At 43.3% G+C, this 19,797-nt stretch overlaps 1 pseudogene; it reads right to left on the bottom strand.

The window, feature by feature from the left end:
• Positions 1 to 10,936: 10,936 nt before the first annotated feature.
• LOC140894802 (stomatin-like protein 2, mitochondrial) lies at positions 10,937 to 18,164 on the bottom strand (annotated as a pseudogene).
• Between the last annotated feature and the right edge of the window lie 1,633 nt (positions 18,165 to 19,797).

Here is a 19,797-nt window from a genome sequence, read left to right as displayed (position 1 = left end):
CTCTTTAGCCTCCGATAATAGGACAAGAAGGAATGAGCTTAAGTTGCAGCAAGGGCGGTTTGGGTTGGTCATAAGGAAAAACTTCCTAACTGTCAGGGTGGTTAAGCACTGGAATAAATTGCCTAGGGAGGCTGTGGAATCTCCATCATTAGAGATTTTTAAGAGCAGGTTGGACAAACACCTGTCAGGGATGGTCTAGTTAACACTTAGTCCTGTTGTCAGTGCAGGTGACTGGACTAGGTGATCTCTCAAGGTCCCTTCCAGTCCTATAATTCTATTATTCTATATTATATCTTTGGCCCTAAAGTGTTTGTCATTTTCTATTTCTCTGACTTCCTTCCTAATTCCTTAATTTAGATTATCAATATCCAGATTCCTTAGACTCTCTCAGAAGACTACTTTCTAAGTAGTTACCTCTTTTTGTTTGTTTTTTATTTATAATACAGTAGGACCTAGAGGCCCAACCAAGATCAGGTTCCCATTAGCCTAGGTGTTAGCACAAACTCAGATGGCTAGATCAGTATTTTATGATCTGCTCTGGACAAGGGGCAGCCTAGAAAATAGATTGTGACTCTTTGAGTCACAGTGTGCCTCCCTGTCTACCTTCTTCTCTAATGAGGATATAAGTATGGAACTATGCATTCCGTTTTGGCAGAGAAAATCACATTTTTAAGTTCTATCTTGGACGGCTTGACTTTTTTGGCAAAACTGAGCATGTGTCTCATTTGCTCTTGCCCAAAGGTTCCTCTGCGCAAATGGGACCCATCCAATTTTTCCAAAAAAATTTCCGTCGCATCAGCTCAGGCAAGCGGCAAGTCCAGGCAGCTCAGGCCAGCCCCACGTGGCGGGTCTCGTGCAAACAGTGATGCCAGGCAACTTGGGCGAGCGGTTACTCAGACAGCTCAGGTGAGCAGTAACTCCGTGTGCCATGCAGCTGGTCTGAACTGCCTGGCATCACCACTTACTGGTGTCCCATTTTCATTTAGGGAAATACGGTCAGCCTAGATATAACTGTGTTGGGCCTATACCTGGTGCAGGCCAGCATGCTAGCACAGCTGTGCTGGCTGGCACATTGGGGATGTGCAGCCATGGCTCCAGCCAGTCCCAGCCCCATCTCCACCCCTTTTTGCTATCCTTTCCTCTCACTCTCCCATTCCCCTTCTCTGCAGGGAAGGAGTGGGTCTTCCAGTGTTTTTGTATCGCTTCTAGCAATACAAATAAATAATAACATGCCATCCCTGTGGATTCTGAGCACTAACCAGGAGTATATAAGCATACAAACCGTCAAAAAGACTGCATTCCTCATCCACTGTACCTTGAGAGACTTCAAGCAAAGATCTCCATTCTCCCTTCTACTTTTTCCTACTCTTTGCTGCCACAAGATTATGATTTATGAAGGGAAGAGCAAGACAGCACAACACTAATTTATTGCATTAATAAGTGTCATCCAAATATCATTTTATTCTCCTCAAGCTATTAATCTGGGCCATGAAATTACTTTGCCTGGAAGTTTTTTATCTTGGCTTTTCCACAAGTGCATTGGATCTTACAAAATGGCTTTAGAATTCTATACACAAATGGAGATTTCTCATGGGCTCTCAGTGATGCCGTCCCAAAGTTAATAATTTTCAGTACAAGGACTGAAACTGGCTGTTGATAATGCTTCTTTGTAAAACCGTATTAAATCAGAATTCTCCTCTCCACTCTTATCAGGCCTATAGATACATCCACATACGTAATAGCCTTTTTTGTCTGTGTCTCTGTGTCCCTGTTATTCACTGATTCACAAGTAGTTTGCAGAGGAATTTGGGGTATAATGAAAGAGGGGAAAAAAGGGAAGGATATTGAAGTTGGAATCCTATCATTCAGCACTGAACTATTTACAAAGCAGCAGGGGGGAGAATATAAAGTATGAGAGGCAGGACAGACTGAGAAGAGAAAGGGGAGTGTCTCTGATGTTACAGTCCCACCAACCTGTGATGTTTTTCATCGGTGCCAGCTAATTCCATTTCATTACAGCAATGACACTCTTAGTAGCACGTTTCTAGGGTATCTAGCCATGTGATTTATAATGCTGCCCATGGCATGGAAAAATGACCCCAAATGCCATGCTTGTTTTGTCGTCTTCTTTAAGTATTTCACATCAGGTGATGATATTTGTTTTTCAGCATTATTAAAGTGCTGAGAGGATGGTTATTGGTGGGGGGGGGGTTATTTTTTATTTGGCCATTTTGCTTGTCATCCATCTTTCTGGAGCTGTGTCATGGATCCATAGCAACCAATTCTTCCTGTCAGCTTACCTTGTAGATCCAGTGCTCGCCAAGAAATCCAGAGCTGAACTCTCCAGTATTCACTTAAAATGTTGTTGGTTTTGGGCCTAGGTTTTTGAAGCAAGCTTTCACTTTATTAGTTCTTTCTGATGAGCAGTTCATTGTGTGGGTCGTTCACAATAAAAACTAGTTTTTGGGTGAGGATTTGCAAAAATGGCAAAACCAATTAAAGCACAGAACTTAGCTCTTTTTCATTATCCAAACACCTAGGATTGTGGGGGGAGGGGGAGCAGGGGAAGGGAGTGAAGGCAGGAAGTGGAAAGACCCTTTTTAACAGGTTCTTACACATCCATATTGTCTATCCATCTGTCTCAAGGTTTTGTATAGCACCCGTTATTGTCCTAAGTATCATATGAAATTCTCTGTGTATTTTCAAAGAAAACTTGGGCCAAACACAATATATCCCTTTAATAACTTTTGTAAGCAACACTTGCTGTTGTGTTACAATACACATGTACATAAAATGGGGATTCCATCATCCTTCCTACTATGAGGGGCAATGGGAAATTAAATGTCTGCAAGGTGAACCTCATAGGAAATTTCTCCCAATTGTAGTTTATTCTGCCCAGGGAACAGAATACAGGGCCCACCCCGAGATGCCAGAGATCTGTCAGTGTTTAGGAAAGACAGCAAGGTCATCTGCATGGAGGCTCTGTGCGACCATGGTGGTTCTGAGTCTGTGAAACATTCTCCACTCACCACTAATCTAGCAACCAGGCAACACTGGAGCCAGGTCTGTAGAAGGTTCTGCAGCCAAAGGCTATGGCCAATCTCAAACATAGACATACTACAGCCACAGGCTGAGCTCTTATCAGGTGCAGGAAGCATGATTTGTTTTCCTCTTCCCTTCCTATATGGCATGCCAATGCTTTCCCTCCGTTTCGTGTTATCCCCCAGTCTGCGGAGAGGTCTCTACTGCAGTCTAGTGTAGGAGACACCATGTGCAGAATATCCCCTCAACATATAGACCTCAGGGACACAACTGGGTCCTTTGAGATGAAGGCATCTGTAGTGAAAACAGAAGCAAATGTTCAGCGACAGATCCCATGTGTGTTCTGGCCAAAGTCTTCCGTGCATAAATTAACTTCAGTGACTTTGTCCCTTAGCAGAACTCATTCATCACTGAGATGTGAGCAAGTTCCAGATCCATGTATGATGCATGGTTTCTCAACACAGCTGAATGGGTTAACTTCTCTCCAGCTGGTCTCAGCACTAAAAAAAAACCAACAACCTTAAAATAAAGCAAGAACAAAATCTATCTCTGAGAGTGAGTGCAGTGCTCAACACACCACTTAAGCCTCGCACTTGTACTGTGTGGAAGAGTTGCAGGCAAAATAGCGAACCAGCTGAGCGGCGAACAGCAGAGAGGCTAACAGAGGGAGTTTGCCTGGGATCTGTCTGAGAGGAGGTATGCTAAGGGCTGCATTAGGGAGGCTGTGTTGGTGAGTATCTGAGTGTCTGTTGTGGGGACAGTTTGACCCTGTGCTTGACTGGTTGGTTGTTTGAAAAGTGTGATTGGGAGTGCTTTGTTCCTGGTGAGCCTTGAGTGGGCCTGATTGTTATAAAAAGCCAGTCAGCTGCGAACCAGCTGAGCGGTGAGCAGCAGAGGCTAACAGAGGGAGTTTGCCTGGGAGTTCACCCTGGGAGAGCCCACCAAGGCTTACATCTTTCTGGCTTCTCCGAGTAGTTACTACAACTCCTGAGGAAGCTCGTAGAAGGAAGGTAATATGGATGGGGAGTGCTCAGCTGTTGTGACCTGCACTGGATGTGCCATGTTTGTCTTTCTTGCACAGGACAGAAGCGACTTTGTCTGTACAAAGTGCAAGCTGGTCTCCATATTGGAAGAGAAGGTTCAAGGTCTGGAGAAACAAGTATCAACCCTGCGTTGCATAAGAGAAACTGAAAATTTCCTGGACAGATGTCAGGATATGCTTCTACGGGCACAATGTTCTGAAGATTCAGAGCAAGCTGCGCTGCGGGGACAGGAAGATGGTGAAGAAATTTGGCAGCATGTGACCTCCAGAAGAAGAAAGGGGAGCTTCCATGTACCAGCAGCGCAGATACAGGTAAGCAACCGTTTTCAGATTCTCTCCACAGGTACTAATGCAGAGAGTGGACTAGATGATACATCTGAGGGAAGGGAACAGAAGGAGACTCCGCCGATTGGAAGGCATGAGATGCACTGTCCTAGGGTTGGGAGTTCCATGACCACTGCTCCCAAGAGAAGAAGGCGGGTGGTGTCGTCGGGGACTCTCTCCTCAGGGGGACTGAGTCATCTATCTGCCACCCAGATCAGAAAAACTGAGAAGTCTGCTGCTTGCCAGGAGCTAGGATTCACGATGTGACGGAGAGACTGCTGAGACTCATCAAGCCCTCGAATTGCTACCTCTTCCTGCTTCTCCAATGATAATGGGAGCACCAATGATGGGCACCAATGATACTGCCAAGAATGACCCTGAGCGGATCACTGCAGACTACATGGCTCTGGGAAGAACGATAAAGGAGTTTGAGGCTCAAGTGGTGTTTTCATCCATCCTCCCCATAGAAGGAAAAGGCCTGGGTAGAGACCGTCGAATCGTGGAAGTCAACGAATGGCTATGCAGGTGGTGTCGGAGAGAAGGCTTTGGATTCTTTGACCATGGGATGGTGCTCCAAGAAGGAGGAGTGATAGGCAGAGACGGGCTCCACTGAACGAAGAGAGGGAGGAGCATCTTCGGAAGCAGGCTGGCTAACCTAGTGAGGAGGGTTTTAAACTAGGTTCACCGGGGGAAGGAGACCAAAGCCCTGAGGTAAGTGGGGACGTGCGATACCGGGAGGAAGCAAGAGCAGGAGAATGCCAAAGGGGAGGGCTCCTGCCTCATACTAAGAAAGCAGGACAAACAGCAAGTTATCTCAAGTGCCTATAAACAAATGCAAGAAGCCTGGGAAACAAGCAGGGAGAACTGGAAGTGCTGGCACTGTCAAAGAATTATGACGTGATTGGAATAACGGAGACTTGGTGGGGTAACTCACGTGACTGGAGTACTGTCATGGATGGATATAAACTGTTCAGGAAGGACAGGCAGGGCAGAAAAGGTGGTTGCGTTGCATTGTATGTAAGAGAGCAATATGACTGCTCAGAGCTCTGGTATGAAACTGCAGAAAAACCTGAGTGTCTCTGGATTAAGTTTAGAAGCATTAGCAACAAGGATGATGTCGTGGTGGGAGTCTGCTATAGACGACTGGATCAGGGGGATGAGATGGACGAGGCTTTCTTCTGTCAACTAATGGAAGTTACTAGATCACAGGACTTGGTTCTCATGGGAGACTTCAATCACCCTGATATCTGCTGGGAGAGCAATACAGCAGTGCACACACAATCCAGGAAGTTTTTGGAAAGTGTAGGGGACAATTTCCTGGTGCAAGTGCTGGAGGAACCAACTAGGGGCAGAGGTCTTCTTGACCTGCTACTCACAAACCGGGAAGAATTAGAAGGGGAAGCAAAAGTGGATGGGAACCTGGGAGGCAGTGACCATGAGATGGTCGAGTTCAGGATCCTGACACAGGGAAGAAAGGAGAGCAGCAGAATACAGACCCTGGACTTCAGAAAAGCAGACTTTGACAACCTCAGGGATCTGATGGGCAGGATCCCCTCGGAGAATAACATGAGGGGGAAAGGAGTTCAGGAGAGCTGGCTGTATTTAAAAGAATCCTTATTGAGGTTACAGGGACAAAGCATCCCGATGTGTAGAAAGAATAGTAAATATGGCAGGCGACCAGCTTGGCTTAACAGTGAAATCCTTGCTAATCTTAAACACAAAAAAGAAGCTTACAAGAAGTGGAAGATTGGACAAATGACCAGGGAAGAGTATAAAAATATTGCTCAGGCATGCCTGAGCAATATCAGGAAGGCCAAATCACACCTGGAGTTGCAGCTAGCAATAGATGTTAAGAGTAACAAGAAGGGTTTCTTCAGGTATGTTAGCAACAAGAAGAAAGCCAAGGAAAGTGTGAGCCCTTCACTGAATGAGGGAGGCAACCTAGTGACAGAGGATGTGGAAAAAGCTAATGTACTGAATGCTTTTTTTGCCTCTGTCTTCATGAACAAGGTCAGCTCCCAGACTACTGCACTGGGCAGCACAACAGGGGGAGGAGGTGACCAGCCCTCTGTGAAGAAAGAAGTGGTTTAGGACTATTTAGAAAAGCTGGACAAGCACAAGTCCATGGGGTCGGATGCGGTGCATCCGAGAGTACTAAAGGAGTTGGCAGATGTGATTGCAGAGCCATTGGCCATTATCTTTGAAAACTCATGGCGATCGGGGGAGGTCCCGGACGACTGGAAAAAGACTAATGTAGTACCCATCTTTAAAAAAGGGAAGAAGGAGGATCCTGGGAACTGCAGGCCAGTCAGCCTCACCTCAGTCCCTGGAAAAATCATGGAGCAGGTCCTCAAGGAATCCATTCTGAAGCACTTACAGGAGAGGAAAGTGATCAGGAACAGTCAGCATGGATTCATCAAGGGCAAGTCATGCCTGACTAATCTAATTGCCTTCTGTGATGAGATAACTGGCTCTGAGAATGAGGGGAAAGCAGTGGACGTGTTGTTCCTTGATTTTTGCAAAGCTTTTGACACCGTCTCCCACAGTATTCTTGCCAGTAAGTTAAAGAAGTATAGGATGGATGAATGGACGATAAGGTGCATAGAAAGCTGGCTAGATTGTCGGGCTCAACGGGTAGTGATCAATGACTCCATGTCTAGTTGGCGGTCAGTATCAAGTGGAGTGCCCCAAGGGTCGGATCTTGGGCTGTTTTTGTTCAATATCTTCATTAACGATCTGGAGGATGGCATGGATTGCACCCTCAGCAAGTTCGCAGGTGACACTGAACTGGGAGGAGAGGTAGATACGCTGGAGGGTAGGGATAGGATACAGAGGGACCTAGACAAATTGGAGGATTGGGCCAAAATAAATCTGATGAGGTTCACCAAGAACTAGTGCAGAGTCCTGCACTTAGGACTGAAGAATCCCATGCACCGCTGCAGACTAGGGACCGAATGGCTAGTCAGCATTTCTGCAGAAAAGGACTTAGGGGTTACAGTGGACGAGAAGCTGGATATGAGTCAACAGTGTGCCCTTGTTGCCAAGAAGGCCAATGGCATTTTGGGATGTATAAGTAGGGGCATTGCCAGCAGATCGAGGGACGTGATTGTTCCCCTCTATTCAACATTGGTGAGGCCTCATCTGGAGTACTGTGTCCAGTTTTGGGCCCCACACTACAAGAAGGATGTGGAAAAACTGGAAAGCGTCCAGCGAAGGGCAACAAAAATGATTAGGGGACTGGAACACAGGACTTATGAGGAGAGGCTGAGGGAACTGGGATTGTTTAGTCTGTGGAAGGGAAGAATGAGGGGGGATTTGATAGCTGCTTTCCACTACCTGAAAGGGGGGTTCAAAGAGGATGGATCTAGATTGTTCTCAGTGGTAGCAGATGACAGAACGAGGAGTAATGGTCTCAAGTTGCAGTGGGGGAGGTTTAGGTTGGATATTAGGAAAAACTTTTTCACTCGGAGGGTGGTGAAACACTGGAATGGGTTACCTAGGGAGGTGGTGGAATCTCCTTCCTTAGAAGTTTTTAAGGTCAGGCTTGACAAAGCCCTGGCTGGGATGATTTAGTTGGGGATTGGTCCTGCTTTGAGCAGGGGGTTGGACTAGATGAATTCCTGAGGTCCTTTCCAACCCTGATATTCTATGATTCTATCCACCTACTGGTGCCTTTGCAGGCCTTGCATGCTGCAGAAGGAGTCTCTGTGCTCACCCCATTGAAGCAGGTACGGCGGGTTCAGTGCTTCAGACCAGAGATGGGCTATGGAATGGGCCTTGGAATCAACGTTTACACTGAAGTGGCCTAAATGCCACATATTAGTGGTATGGAGGGGCTCTGGCTACTGCTCCAGAGTTCATGGTCAGAGATACTGCAGATTTACTCCGTGACTTTAGCGCTGATGGTGGATTTCCCCTCTACAGCCCATGCATACTTCTCCCACACAGAGTCCAGTTAGTATGGCTTTTTATTGCCAGTCTTTGTCTCAAGAGAAGGTGAGCCTGGAGCCCCACTGCATCACACTAATGACACTCAAATAACATACATCTTGGAAGAAGGAATATAAGTCAAATTTACAAGATGGGGGGCCTGTTTCCAGGACTTCAGTGGGGGTAATGGTAGATAACACTCTGAACATGAGCTCCCAGTGTTGTGCTGCAGCAAAGGGGAAGAACACAATCCTTTGATGTATAAGCAGGGGAGTATCAAGTAGGAGTTGGGAGCACTGTTCCCTCTAAGCTGTGCGTGTGTGCGTGCACACACAAATCCTAAACCCCGCGTATGTGGCAAAATGCTGCACGCACAAAAATTTGCACAGAAGAAATTTTTTGCGCACAGGGCCTGTCAAAAATTAGAGGGAACATTGGTTGGAAGGTAGTGTTACCTCTGCATATGGCATTGTTGAGACCATTACTGAAATAGTGTGTCCAGTTTTGGTATCTACATTTCAAAAAGGATGCTGAGAAATTGGAAGGGTTTCAGAATAGAGCTACAAGAATGATTGGCGGTCTGGAAAACATGTTATAGTGAGAAACTTAAGAAGCTCAATCTATGTAATTTATCCAAGAAAAGGTTAAGAGGTGATTTGATGATGGTCTACAAGTACCTGCATGGGGAAGAGATCTCTGATAGCAGATGGGCAGGTCTTTAATCTAACAGAAAAAAGGCTAACAAAATTCAGTGGTTGGAATCTAAAGCACAAATGCAGACTGGAAATAAGGCGCACACATTTAATGGTGAAGTAATTAGCCATTGGAACAACTTACTGAGGCATGTGGTGGTGTCTCTATCACTTCAAGTCTTTACATCAGGACTGGATATCGTTCTAAAAAAATATGCTATAGACCAAACAGAAGGAATTACGAGGTGACTTTCTATGGTCTGTATTATACAGGAGGACAGACTAGGTGTTCATAATAGTCCCTAGTGGCCTTAAAACGTATGAATCTGTGAACTTCACTGAAGGCAGTGGGGTGACACCAGCCTTTAGCTAGTGTAACTTAGCGGAGAATCAGGCCCATATAGCTATATCTGTGCTAGAGCTTAATAGAAGCAAGCCGATGGGTTAGAATATCAATTATTTAAAATAAACTTGCACACAAAAAGGCACCTACCTGATTTACAGATTCACGATAAACAATCCAAGAGGTCATTCACCACTAACTATAGTGTAGCATCCAATACAGAGTCCGCCCTTTGCCCATCACTATGGGCCAAACTGTGGACCCTTTACCCAGTTTGGTGAGGAGTTAGTCACCCATTAATATCAGTGGGACTACCCGTACATCAATGCGAGTAAAGGGCTCACAAGTTACCCCAAGAGTGCAGGTCTTAATACTAAAACAGAAATATCTCAGAACATCTTACTGCAGAATTTTTTTCTTCTGTGTACACCCAGGAAAAAAAACAAGTGTCAGAAATATCTTGTGCAACACTTAGACTAATTATACTAAAGACTCTAATTAGTTGAGTTTGCTCACCTCTCCTGCCAAGACTAGCACCAATGACTGTGTGTGTGTGTGTGTGTGTATGTGTAAGATTGGATGATGGGATTTGAAAAATGAAGTGTTAAGGATTGTAATCAGTCACAACATAAATATTAACTTAAACCATGACTGAAAAGAGAGACATTCTGCTGCAATACATATAGGACATCCATAAACTCCACCCATAAACATACTTTCCTTTAACTTTTTTTAATACATCACATGAAAAATCTTGCTGAACTCTTACCAACTGAATTTCAAACTATCCGTCACAGAGCAAACTTTGTCAAACATTTCCCAGCTCCACTGATCTAAAGTCACATTAGATCTATGTCATCTAAAATTGTAGCTTTAACTATAGTAGTAGAATTTCATTCTGTCTGTTAATTAGTCCATAAACTCTTATCTCCCATAGTACGTTTCTCCTGATAAAACTTTCATCCTGGGGGATTTTGACATTCATGTTAATACATGTGATGGATTGTGCATAACTACTACGTTGATCTTTTAAATTTTACTGGAAAAGTCCCATTTGGGAATGAACTGACTAGTTTTTAATCATGAGACAGGGATATTAGATATGTTTCTAACACAAACAATTATATTGCCACTTGAATATTTTATACAGATCATTATTAATGAGTAATATGGCACTTAAAAATAATTAGGACACAAGAGGAAATTAGTTTAGCATGGAAACAAAGCTGATGGCATATTTTCATTGTTGTTGTTTGACTGCAATAGGAATACTGATTTCACTTTTTTTTCTGGTGCCATCTCCTTTATTATATGATTAAATCCAAATAAAAATAAGACCCAAAAGAGGGAGGAGAGACTCTGATTGGGGAGGGCAGCAGGTCATAACCCACATGGCAGGTGCCCTGCAGGGCTCACCCCATGGCAGAATCAGGGGTGCCCACTCCATGACAAGTCATGCCACAGCAGTTTGTTCACAGTGATCCATGCCTTCTGGACTCCTCTGCTAGCTGGAATTCACCTGGTCTGCATTAGACAGCTCTGTGTGGGTGGGGGCAAGTGGGGTCACTTCTGGCTCTTCACAGCTTGTGGTTTGGTCAGGGCACTGTAAATGCCAATGGTCTGCGTGCCCGTGCTGGTGATGTCCCTGGTGTTGGAGTGCTTGGCCAGCTTGGAGAAGGCACTCGCATACTGCTCAGCCACAGCCAGGGAGGCGGCTGCATTGCTATTCTGTTGTGTCAGAGCATCAGCCGGGAGCCAAATAGCTTCTGCTTTGGCCTTGGCCTTGACCAGCATGGCATTGGCCTCCCCAGCAGCTTCTTGATCTGTTCAGCCTTCCCGGCAGCCAGGCTGTGGACCTGCTTCCGCCCCTCTGCCACGTTGACGTCAGATTCCCTGGTCCCCTCTGATTCCACGCTGTCGCCTGTTTCCATCTCTTTGCCTCCACCTGCTTCTGCATTGACTCCTTCCCCTGGGGAGGCAGATGGATGTCCTATATCTCATAGCACAGGCACCAGATAACCAAACAGTCCTGAGGCCTGGTGACTATGAAATTATAGTGACTATGAAATGCTAAGGAGGATTAGAGAGGCTACCAAAATATAGAACTGAATAATAGTGGGAGATTTCAATTATTCCCATATTGACGGGGTACATGTCACCTCAGGACAAAATGCAGAGACAAAATTTCTTGATACTTTAAATGACTGCTTCTTGGAGCATCTGGTACAGGAAAACACAAGGGGAGAGGCAATTCTTGATTTAGTCCTGAATGGAGCACAGGATCTGGTCCAAGAGGTAACTAGAACAGGAAATAGTGACTATAATATAATAACATTTAACATTCTTATGGTGGGAAGAGCACCTCAACAGCCCAACACTGTGGCATTTAATTTCAGAAAGGGGAACTCTGCTAAAATGAGGAGGTTAGTTAAACAGAAATTAAAAGGTACGGGGACGAGAGTGAAATCCCTGCAAGCTTCATGGACACTTTTCAAAGATGCCATAACAAAGGCCCAACTTAAATGTATATCCCAAATTAAAAAAAACACAGTAAAAGAACTAAAAAAGAGCCACCGTGGCTTAACAACCATGTAAAAGAAGCAGTGAGAGATAAAAAGTCATCTTTTAAAAAGTGGAAGTCAAATCCTAGTGAGGTAAATAGAAAGGAGCATAAACGCTGCCAAATTAGGTGTAAAAATGTAATAAAAGCCAAAAAGGAGTTTGAAGAACAGATAAAAAAAACCATTTTGTTATTACCTTTTGAGTTTTTGGCTAAGTACATCAGAAGCAGGAAACCTGCTTAACAACCAGTGGGGCCCTTGGACGATCGAGATACAAAAGGAGCACTTAAAGACAATAAAGTCATTGCTGAGAAACTAAATGAATTCTTTGCTTCAGTCTTCACAGCTGAGGATGTTGGGGAGATTCCCAAACCTGGGCCATTCTTTTTGTAGGTGACAAATCTGAGGAATTGTCACAGATTGAAGTGTCACTAGAGGAGGTTTTGGAATTAATTCAGAGATTTAACACTAACAAGTCCCTGGGACTAGATGGCATTCACCCAAGAGTTCTGAAAGAACTAAAATGTGAAATTGCAGAACTATTAACTATGGTTTATAACCTGTCCTTTAAATCGTCTTCTGTACCCAGTGACTGGAAGATAGCTAATGTAACGCCAATATTTAAAAAAGGTTCTAGAGGTGATCCCGGCAATTACAGACCGGTAAGTCTAACATCAGTACCGGGCAAATTAGTTGAAACAATAGTAAAGAATAAAAAATTATCGGACACATAGAAGAACATAAATTGTTAGGGAAAAGTCAACATGGTTTCTGTAAAGGGAAATCATGTCTTACTAATCTATTACAGTTTTTGAAGGGGTCAACAAACATGTGGACAAGGGGGATCCAGTGGACATAGTGTATTTAGATTTCCAGAAAGCCTTTGACAAGGTCCCTCACCAAAGGCTCTTACATAAATTAAGTTGTCATGGGATAAGAGGGAAGATCCTTTCATGGATTGAGAACTGGTTACAAGACAGGGAACAAAGGGTAGGAATAAATGGTAAATTTTCAGAATGGAGAGGGGTAACTAGTGGTGTTTCCCAAGGGTCAGTTGTAGGACCAATCCTATTCAACTTATTCATAAATGATCTGGAGAAAGGGGTAAATAGTGAGGTGGCAAAGTTTCAGACGATACTAAACTGCTCAAGATAGTTAAGATCAAAGCAGACTGTGAAGAACTTCAAAAATCTCACAAAACTAAGTGATTGGGAAACAAAATGGCAAATGAAATTTAATGTGGATAAATGTAAAGTAATGCACATTGGAAAAAATAACCCCAACTATACATACAATATGATGGGGGCTAATTTAGCTACAACTAATCAGGAAAGAGATCTTAGAGTCATTGTGGATAGTTCTCTGAAGACGTCCGCGCAGTGCGCAGCGGCAGTAAAAAAAGAGAACAGGATGTTAGGAATCATTAAAAAAGGGATAGAGAATAAGAGGGAGAATATCTTATTCCCCTTATATAAATTCATGGTACGTCCACATCTTGAATACTGCGTACAGATGTGGTCTCCTCATCTCAAAAAAGATATACTGGCATTAGAAAAGGTTCAGAGAAGGGCTACTAAAATGATTAGGGATTTGGAACGGGTCCCATATGAGGAGAGATTAAAGAGGCTAGGACTTTTCAGCTTGGAAAAAAGGAGACTAAGAGGGGATATGATAGAGGCATATAAAATCATGAGTGGTGTGGAGAAAGTGAATAAGGAAAAGTTATTTACTTGTTCCCATAATATAAGAACTAGGGGCCACCAAATGAAATTAATGGGCAGCACATTTAAAACAAATAAAAGGAAGTTCTTCTTCACAGAGCGCACAGTTAACCTGTGGAACTCCTTTCCTGAGGAGGTTGTGAAGGCTAGGACTATAACAGGGTTTAAACGAGAACTAGATAAATTCATGGAGGTTGAGTCCATTAATGGCTATTAACCAGGATGGGTAAGGAATGGTGTCCCTAGCCTCTATTTGTCAGAGGGTGGAGATGGATGGCAGGAGAGAGATCACTTGATCGTTACCTGTTCAGTTCACTCCCTCTGGGGCACCTGGCATTGGCCACTGTTGGCAGACAGGATACTGGGCTGGATGGACCTTTGGTCTGACCCAGTATGGCCATTCTTATGTTTTTATGGCACCCACAATGCTGGTGTTGAGGGACTCCTGTGCCGCTCCTAGAAGACTTTGTCCAGGGAGATTTTCCCCAGCTCAGACCTCAGGGTGGTCTGGGCCACCTGGGTCACTGCATACTCATAGGATCATCAACTGGCTTGTATTTAACCAGCCTGGCTGGTTTTTTATGGATTTGCCAGTTGCCAGAAAACTAATTTAATCTGCTGGATTTTTTTTTACATGGGTCTAAAGATTTGCATTATTATCGCAATACACTGGGATATCTAATGTTAAACGTTTCTGTGTCCATCTAAAGGTGCTGCAGTGTTCCCACTTTCCACAGTTTAAGTAAGAAAATGATGTTATCCATTTTATCTATATGTGGTCTCTCTCTAGATAGTATAAGTGGCAGCTGAAGGGAGGGAGGGTTGCGGAGTTGCCTTGTAGTTGGGGGTTGAGGTTGTGCCGGGCTTGCTTTGTGGGGTGATGGGTGCTATTTTTTTGCTTTTCAAAGATGGTAACCCTATATACTAAGCATCCTCCACCCCATAACTGGCCTTATAGGGGTCCATGATCCAGAGGAACAGGACACCATCTATCTGCAAGTTGACTTATCCAGCGTGATGGCTAACTGTTCCGGGACATTGATGATATCCCGTACTTGAGGCCCTGCACGTACTGAATCTGATCCAGCAGTGGGATGAAGAAATTCAAACGAGGCTCCAAGATGTGGTGAAATCTGCCCACTTGCTCCACCACCTAGACCTCCTGCTGGGGCATGAAGAGCACGACGGTGTTCGTGGGCAGGCTGGAGGGCAGGGGTCAGCCATGCCCAAGGCCCTAGATGCCAGGAGCTCTGCAGCAGGATGTCATTCAGGTATTTTTAATCCACTCATTGGGTTTTTATCACAGTTAAACAAAGTCTTTTTAAAATAACAGTAAATACCAGCTCTTCCTATTCAGTTTTGCACCACTCCTAGGTTGAAAATATTTAAAAGGGTATGCAAAAATTAAATGAGTAATTGATAAGCTCTTCTAACAAAGTAATAATATTAAAGTACAACACAAACTTCTCTCTACAATATTCCACTTGTTACATTTTCTCTCCAACATGTCTAGAGATGTTGGTGCTTTGATTACTTCCCTGGGTACGTTATTCAATTGCCGGATTGATCTCAGAGTTAGGAATATTTTGCTAATGCCTGATTTGACTTTTTCTGTTTTCTAATTTCATATTTTTAGTTTGCATCTTACACCTTTTGTTCCACCCTGCATGTTCCACCTCTCAAATATTTGTTTTATCCATCTGCTATATGCAACTCAGTCTAGCCAGGACATGATTCAGTAAAGGGTGGTGATACATTTAGAGGACGTCTGCATTTTCTTCCTGCTGTCATGTGGTGGTGGTTCTTTTTTTTTCTTTCTTTTTTTTTTTTTTGTGCTACACCCTTAGCTTTATTTTAACTCAGTTTTGTAATTAATTCCAATTAACCAAAGGTATTTCAATATGCAAGCGATCAGAACTCAGTCTTGCTCTCCTGCAAGTCAATGTAAGCTTTGCCATTGATTTAGAGAGAAGTATAGGCAGGATTTTATGTAAAATATGTCAACTGATAATTGTTCATGCAGAAATAACATCTGAATGTAAAGGTTGTGTTTGTTTTCTGTTTTGGTTTTTTTTTTTTTTTATTGTTGTTTGTTTGGTTTTTTGCAAGACAATGTGCATGAATTGTTGGAAAAATATCCTTTAAAAGTACCAAGCTTTCCTCCATCAGTCACCAGTGACTCTTTCCACTCTGACACCAGTTTTCCACCAGTGTAATTCTATGGAAATCAGTTGGTGTTCTAAAAATAAATACATAAATAAAAGAGAGGGAATCAGGCCCAATGTGCATTAGGGGGAAAAAAGAAAAGAAAGAAAAACCCAAGTGTTTTTCCTTACCAGTTATGTCATTGATTTAACGGTGGAACATTTTTTTTTTTTTTTAAGATTGTTATTTTAAGGAAGTAGCTGCCCTATGTTACGCTGCTTACAGAATGAATAGCTTGCTGGTCCAAAATCTGTGCTCCAGTGAGGTGTCCTAGTGCTGTGCTGCCTTCTCAAAAGAACACCAAAGCTGGCATAATTAGCCATAGGGGGATCACTCCAGTGGCTTAGACACAGCAAAGGGGCTTGTGTGCCAGTTCAGTCATTGCTGCTGGGGTACAGCAGCCCACGATCAGGGGAGTGCAAAGGTAATCGTTACCGCTTCAACCTCCTCCCCCCGTGAATGGCACTGTGCACTCCTCAGAAAAGGTGAGGCGCTAACCCTCTGTATTTAAATCTGTAGAGGATGCATATCATAAAATTGATTATTAAAGCATAACAATACATAATGATTTTACAAATAGATTTAGACAGTAGGGGAGAATGCTTTATTAAAACTCAGACTAAGACAGTGCTTAGCAAATACATGTGATCTCAATCAATAAAAGGGGCAAAATTGGTAAAATGGGAACCGTTAAATGGAAAGTAACATGCCACAATAACACCGTTCAAAACAAAAATACCATAGAATACATGTCTGAACTTTAATTTTATTTGTATATATATGTATGTTCACTCTTGGTAAGTAACTCTCTTTCTGACATAATGGATTCCAGCTGAGTATAGAAATCACATAGATACAAACTATTATGCACTAGCACTGTCCTACTATCTGATCATGGGCTTCGAATGAAGAGTTTTTTCCAGGGTTACTATCATTGGAAAGCCCCTGTGACTTAGAGTGATGGTGCTTAAAATTCTGTTCACTCTTCCTCTTTTCTCCTTGATTGTTAACTTCACACAGCAGCAGTGAAAGCTCAGAAAATGTGTTATAAAACAGTCTTCACATTTTTTAAACTTTTTTTTTACTCTTTCGCACTTTACTTGATAACTGTCCCTTCCTAATGAATTCTCATTTGCATGCATACGAATGTTAAAAGTAATTACCAAAAATTGCATCTATTACATTGTCTGGATCCTTTAATAAATGTACAGTATAGGCGGAATTGGCAACTTAGGGCTTGTCTATACTACAGCGGCTTGTTGATTTAAGCTACGCAATTTGAGTTACATTAGTAGTGTAATTCAAATCCATATAGCTTACATCTAATTATAGCGGGATCCACATTATATGCTATGGAGATGGGAGTTGCTCTCCCGCCGACATTGCTTCCATCTCTCATCGAGGTGGAGTTCAGAAATCGATAGGAGAGCACTCTCTCATTGAGTGAGCGTGTCTTCACTAGACCCACAAAATCGATGGCTTTGCATCGATTGCAGCTGTGCCGATTTAGCTCCATAGTGAAGACCAACCCTTAGATTAGTTCTGTTGGAATATAGAGTAAAAGGCTCCAAGTCTTTGGTTCAAATATGGCCAAGTCAGCGGATAAAAGTCATTACCATCTGATGTATGCAGTGTAGTTATAGCTGTGTTTGTCCCAGGATAGTAGAGAGACACGGTAGGTGTGGTAATATCTTTTATTGGACCAACTTCTCATGGTGAGAGAGCCAAGCTTTCAAGCTACACAGAGCTCTTCTTCGGATCTGGGAAAGGTACTCTAAGCATCAAAACTAAATACAAAGTGGAATAGATTGTTCAGCAAAAATAATTAGCACAAATTCTAAGGGACCATTCACGATAGAGTACTCTCCCATCGGGTGACTATGTCTTCACTACACCATTTCATATAGGCCATCTGATGTCTATTCACTGGCCTATATGAAATGTGTTCATGTTTTGAGCCCTGTTTGTTATAGGTGTTCATAAAATAAAAACAGTCACCAGAGTTGGCATTATTTGGCATCCTTATTGGTGATCTGTGCAGAGAGCATAGGGAATACATTGCTAGAAGTCATGATAGGGTTGGTTGAGGTACATTGCAAGTAAGGACTGGGGTTTATTAAGATATCAATGTGGGAAACTGTACTCTGCTGCTGCCCGTGATGTATCTGTCCTGTAGATTAACCGAGTCTCTGGGACTCGGACTCTGACACATGACGTTTCTTTTATACATTCCCTGTTTGTGGCCTCACAAAGTTGCGTTAGCTCCTTGTCCGACTCCTGGCACTGGCCAAGATAGTTATACATCAGTCCAGAAGGAGAAAGCTTGAAAGGGAGGTTATCTGTGATTGTGGAGCCTTACTTTTGGTCTCTCCTTGCCTCAGATCTCTGGGCAGAGTTCCTCTGAGTGCTGTCCACTAATTCGTTGGGCTTCTTTTTGGAGAAGTGGGTGTGTCTGGTGTTCTTCACTCAGTGTCCCAGTGTAGTACCCTCACATTGAACTTTTGACCCCAACCCCTTTCTTGTTTTTATTATTTGTCATCCCATGGAACCTGTTGTTTCTGAGCTCTGCGGCCCCTCCCTCAACTGAGGAGGCTGGCTTTTTGTCCTAGGTGAGCTTAGACTCACCTTCTCAGAATGCAAATAAGCTGACACTTTTCATGAGCACCACTTTTAATTAAACTTTTCAGAACATCCATCAGTACATAATAAAATGACTCACTGAGCTTTCTGAAGATACTATTGTGACATTCCCCTCTGGTGTTATCCAAACTGGTCATCTAATAGGTCACTCCAATCCTTGACTCTGGGAGCCAGCCTTACCCTGCTCTGCTGTGAGAACCCCCACTCCTGGGCTGTTCACACACAGCCTCTGGCATGTAAGCTGTTCCTTGGATAGTGCAACGGAATGACACTAGCCAATATCTCTGGTCCCAGACACAGCCCTAGGAACCTCCGTCTTGCAGTGCCCAGTTATGCCTACTGGACACTGCAAGCTTATACGAGTTGGTCAATTTAACAAAGAAATTGATATGTACCAGGCTTGTTATCCCAAGGGGAGTCTCTGACATGCTTCAAACCAAATACACTGCTTCAGGTAGAATAAACAAACAAATTTATTAACTACAAAGATAGATTTTAAGTGTTTATAAATCAAAGCAGAACAAGTCAGATTTAGTCAAATGAAATAAAAGCAAAACACTTTTAAAAAAAAATAAAAAAATAAAAGCAAAAAACAGCCATTCTAAGCTGATCTTAACACTTTTGATGCCCTTACAAACTTAGATGCTTCTCACCACAGACTAGCTGGTTGCCCTTCATCCAGGCTCTCCCCTTTGATCAGCACTTCAGTTACTTGGTGGTGGTGGTGTCTGTAGATGTAGGTGGAAGAGAGAGGAAGAGCATGGCAAACATCTCTCCCTTTTATCATGTCCTTTCTTCTCTCTTGGCTTTGCCACCCCCCCACCTCCCGCCTTCAGAGTCAGGTGAGCATTACCTCATCACAGACCCAAACTGACCAAAGGAAAGGGGGTGAGTCACTCGAGAGTCCAACAGATCCTTTGTTGTTGCTTAGGCCAGTGTCCTTTATTCCTGTGAGGCTGGGCTGGGTTTGTCCCATACATGCCCTGATGAAGTGTGAACTTCCCCTCTGCTTCTGGAGAGTTTTTGCCTGGACTTGCTTTAAGTCATGAGGACACATTTTCAGCCTCATAACTATATACATGAAATTACAACCGATAACATTACTATAACATTACCATAACAATGCTCAGTACATCATGAGCCTTCCGAAGACACCCGGCATGACAAACTTTGCATTAGATACCACACAATCATATTATAAGGATGAACATGGGGGTGCTGGGTGTTCCCCTGAGGTACAGAACATCACAGCTACAGAACTACATCAGCTCATCATGTGTTTCAAAATACAGTTTTA

The sequence above is a fragment of the Lepidochelys kempii genome, chromosome 1 (genome assembly GCF_965140285.1).
Source record: "Lepidochelys kempii isolate rLepKem1 chromosome 1, rLepKem1.hap1, whole genome shotgun sequence".
In the NCBI taxonomy this organism is placed as follows: domain Eukaryota; kingdom Metazoa; phylum Chordata; order Testudines; family Cheloniidae; genus Lepidochelys; species Lepidochelys kempii.
The sequence above is the reverse complement of the archived record's forward strand: the minus strand, read 5'-3'. Positions and strand labels throughout refer to the sequence as shown.